This window comes from Sander lucioperca, chromosome 12 (assembly GCF_008315115.2).
Source record: "Sander lucioperca isolate FBNREF2018 chromosome 12, SLUC_FBN_1.2, whole genome shotgun sequence".
In the NCBI taxonomy this organism is placed as follows: Eukaryota; Metazoa; Chordata; class Actinopteri; order Perciformes; family Percidae; genus Sander; species Sander lucioperca.
Genome location: NC_050184.1, coordinates 21,710,259 through 21,715,171, shown reverse-complemented (window position 1 = coordinate 21,715,171; position 4,913 = coordinate 21,710,259).

The window sequence follows — 4,913 nt, the reverse complement described above, 5'->3', positions numbered from 1 at the left end:
GCCTGAAGGGTTCTGCCTTTGCCACCGGTCGCCTGAAGGGTTCTGCCTTCGCCGCCGGTTGTCAGGGGGTCCCATCTGCGCTGCGGCTCTCTGTTCCCTGTCCCTAGTGGCCTCTCTCTTCCCTGTCCCCAGTGGCCTCTCTGTTCCCTGTTTCGAGTGGCCCCTCTGCTTCCCCAAGTGCCCTCTGTTTCCCCCAGGCCTCTCCGGCCCTCTGTTTTCCCTCAGGCCTTTTTGCTACTAGTCCACCGTGCCCTAGTGCCCATGGTCTCCAGTTCCCACTATCCTCTGTTCCCTAGCCCCGTTTGACTTTTTTGGTTCCTCCGTTCGTCCCTCCTCCGGTCCCCCTCTGCACTCCGTGGGTTGACCTTTTTTTCTGTTAGTTTTTGGGACATCTGGTATCTGTCCCTTGGGGGGACAGGGACAGGGGTACTGTCAGGGTTTTGGTATTTTGGTTCGTCTTATTGTGGTAGTCTTGTTTTTGTGTTATGTTCTGTTTCCTGTTTTATTTTGTAGTCTGTCTTGTCTCCCTTGTCTTGTCTAGTTTACTTCCTGTCTTTGTTTGTTTCCCGCCTTTTTTGATTGTTCTGCCCCACCCTGATTTGTTCCACCTGTTGTGTCACCTGTCCCTCATTAGTCCTCGTTACCTGGTGTATTTGGTCCCTGTTCTGTCTTTGTCTCTTGTCGGATCATTTCATTCTGTTTGCTGTGTATTCTGTTGCCGTGTTTCCTGTTGGATGTTTCTCTGTGCTGTTGTGGATTCTGTTTTTCGATTGTTCCAGCCTGGCTACCTTCCTGAGGACACTTTGTGTAAGACTCTTTTTGTTTAAATAAATCACCTCTAACTGCATTTGGGTCCAAGCCTAGTCTTTCCTGACTAACCGTGACAAATATCTTATATTGGCTTGTTTCTATCGCGGCCTCTTGGCCAGGTCGTCATGTAACTTAGAATTGATTATCGATTGACTCATCTGATTAAATAAGGTACAATAATAAATAAAAAGAAAAATTAAAAAAAATGACTTCAAGATATCTGTTATGTTCAAGTGATGGTGACCAACATCCACAGCCTTCGTTCTGAGTACAAATATATTCAAATGTTTATGTGAAGTTAATTTGAGGCTGGCCATCAATCGTACTACAGACTGTAGTAGACCGTCGTTGCATGATAAGGAACATTTGGGTCGGTAACGTTACTCCCGGTAGTGCCCATTGGGCGCGCGGTCTTCACCACTTCTGACCTGTACAGGTGCGTCTGTTTAACTATAAAATTGCTTTAAACGTCATCGCAATTCATTTTTTATTAGGCAAATAACGTTTCCATCAGCGTTTATCGCATACGCCATTTACCGTTTAAGATAAATCCGATGAGATCAAACATATAAACTTTAAGTCGATATTCATGAAATTTAATCAAATGTTACGTTTTTTGAATTTTTCATTCGATATCACTTAATTCACATAAAGACGTGTGGATGGAAACTCAGCTACTGTCTGCTGAAGGTTAAACTCAAACACTTTAGACTTCTACTACATTTCAAAGATAAATATTCTACTTTTTCCTGCTCTACATTTAGTTATTAGTTCCTATGGAGGGTTTCAAACCTCCTGTCAGAAAGACTTTGAGATGAAAGAGAGAAAAGTGAACTCACGTAGCTGTTCTTGGAGTAGAACATGTTGTCTAAATTTGCCGTGTTGTTCAGGATCTTCATAACCTCCATGTTGTCTACAGTGGCCAGGTCTCCGTCTTTCTCTCTGCAGTATCTTTGGGCTTCAGTAAAGTTCTTCCTGTCATAAACAAAATAGTACTGACGTCCAGCAGCTGATGAGACAGCACTCAGCCCTGTAGGGACACACACACACATATAGAGCAGATTTAATATTTTATACTATATTCATACACAATATTGTATTTCAGTTACACCATCAGCGCCTGCTTTCAGATTATCTAAATAGAATAGATGTTTTTTTGCCATTTGCACAGGTACATTAAGTAGAATTTTTGTGCGTTGCACTTACTCCACATTTCCACCACCTGCGGACCGTCTGCGATCGGATCCGCTGTGTGTCAATGGCAATCGGGAGAGTCGGGACTTGTCCCGGTGGGCCGGTAGTGTTTCGAGGCCGCAAGCGCCGGTCTGGTAATAGTTATACATTGCAAGTTCTTAGCAACACCATCCTGCGGCCTGGTGTGCGGCCGCTGCCTGCTGGTCAAACTGTGCAGCCTCTGCTCATCCCCATACGGCGGGCTGCAGCAGCCTCTTATTTTAATACAAACGCAGCACAGGCTAATCAGAAAGCACTAACGGTCACAACCATGTCTAGGATTTTCAGATATATAGGGGGATCAGTGAGCGGCCCCTCCCCAAATGGCACTGTAGCCCCGAATGTATTTTGAAAAGTTGATAGAGATGAGCAGCGCGGCTTTCGTGGTCTGTGCAGCTTCAGGTTTAGGGACGCGGGCTGCTGTGGAGATGCTGCGGCAGATGTGATGTGTTTGTGCTCTGTGTATTTCTGCAGTAGTGTAGATAATGTAGAGCTTAGCAGGCTACAGCCACTTCCCTAGCTAAACATTGTCTCATTCAGAGACCCAAACGGGGCTCTGAGTCTGTTAGGAGGTCTGAGATCTACCGTAGCAGCAGACCAATCACGTAATGCACAGCAGACTATGGTGCAGGTAGATTTTTTGCTGAAATGTAGTGACTGTAGGCTATTCTTGTCATTATAATCACTGCTCCGAATCTCAGAGAACACAGATGAGATATATTTTGAATGTGCACAAAGTTTTGGACATGAGAAAAAATCTTGCTCAAACATTTGAAATATTACATTCCAGGGGTTTATTGATTCATTAAAATGAATTACTGTATCTTTGAGGTGAATAATTGTTATATGCACATTTAAAGAGGTTACTTCCCCAACAAAAGACGCAAAACAGGAGGGAAGAGTAAATGATGCCTAGGCTACATGTGTGCTGACTCAGATATAATTAGAAAAGTCAATCCAAAGGAGAATAAATAGTTGAAAGTAATACAGAATGCCTGAGAGCCTTACTGCTAAATATTCCATTATGGTTTTATATTTTTAATTGTCCCCTACGTTTCCCTTTACATAAAGATATTTCCAGCATAAATTGATTCAGAAAAAGGTAGAAATAGGTGGATAAAAATTCACCATAATGCAGGAAATGAAGTGTTTAATAAGTCGCCACACATATCTATTATGATTAGGTCAAATGTTGGTGCCATCTTAGTAACATATACAAACTAAATTGAAATGACCCTCCCACTCCAACCCTGCCCACCAGCTCCGGATTTGTTGCGCTGCGGCCATGACTGACAGCTAAAGTCACGAGGACCCACGAGATCTCGCAAATTCACGTATGATCGTGTGATATAACAGGATGTAGTTTCTATAAACAGAACCACAAAACCAACAACAGTTTGTTTCCATCCATTATGACATTTTCAAGGTCAAAACAGTATTGTGACTAAACTTTGACATAAACCAGTCTGTGATCCACTCAACATCCTCTGATCTTAACTATTAGTCAAAATAATTCATAATTTCTGCTTTTTGTAAAGTCATGTATCAAGTCTTATATAGCCTGAAGGTTTCCTCCTCTTCTATTCTGTCTGCTAGCAAACAACAGAAACATGTCTAAAAGCTGCTGTGTGCTGATATTCACTACCATCAGGGTCAAGAACCCTTAAGTTCTTGACCCTGAAAACTTAAGTTTTTATGAGCTGCTGAATCAAAAAACTGAACTTTTATGAAGACCAAAGTTGAAACCTGAACATGAAGAATCAGCAGAGAGAATGGAGAGACTGTGGGATCCTGACACGTAACGACATAACGTCAGCTTAGTGTGAGGATCCCACAGTCTTCCCTTCCTCCCTCCTGATTCCTGTCAATGACGTCATCATCAACTGGTTGACAGCGACTTGACTTTCATTAGATTAGATTCAACTTATTGTCATTGGGCAGAGTAAACAAACAAAGACAACGAAATGCAGTTTGCGTCCAACCAGAAGTACTAAAAGAGCAGAAAGGTGCAATGTGATATTCAAGTATAGACATGACAAGAGATATAGAGCAGTGTAGACAGTAGTGTACAGTTGGTTAACAGATGATGGTTTAGAGTAATATAAATTAAATATAAATATGTGCAGTGTATTAGCAGTTACCTTATAAGAGCAGAATAAATATGGCTATGTAATATGAACAATGTATGAACAACATGTACAGATATGTGCAATGTAGTAGCAATAACATTATAATAGTAGTAAAACTAATATAGATATATGCAGTGTATTATAAGAAAAACATGATACATACAACAGTATGAACCATATAGACAGATATGTAAGTATGTTCAGCTATGTGCAGTGTGGTAACAGTACCATTGTAGTGCAGAAACAGTAACATTATAAGAGTAGTGAGAATAAGTGTATATGTGCAGGATGAATAGTATGAAAAGCAGTAGAATATGGTTATGTATAAGTGTAGTTACATTCATCACATCAGAGTCGACTTTAAAAGATCTGAAGTCATGTAACCCTACTGCTCATAGAGCAGGCACAGCCCGCCCAGTGGCTGGTTTTAATTTGGTTGACCAATCACAACAGAGTGGGCCAGCTGACCAATCAGAGCAGACTGGGCTTTTCAGGAAGGCGGGCCAAGTGCTCAGAGTGTTTCAGGTGAAGGAGCTGCAGCAACGGGCAGAATGAGAAATATTATAAGTTGTTTAAACATCAAAGCATGTAAACATATTCTAGTAGACCCCAACACAACAAATATGATGCTGAAATATAGTATAATAGGGGCTCTTTAAGGTTTAAGTTGAGTAGGAATCCGTAAAATAAGACTTGAATAAGACTTGAATCAGCATTCACACAAATATAGTGTGTATATAT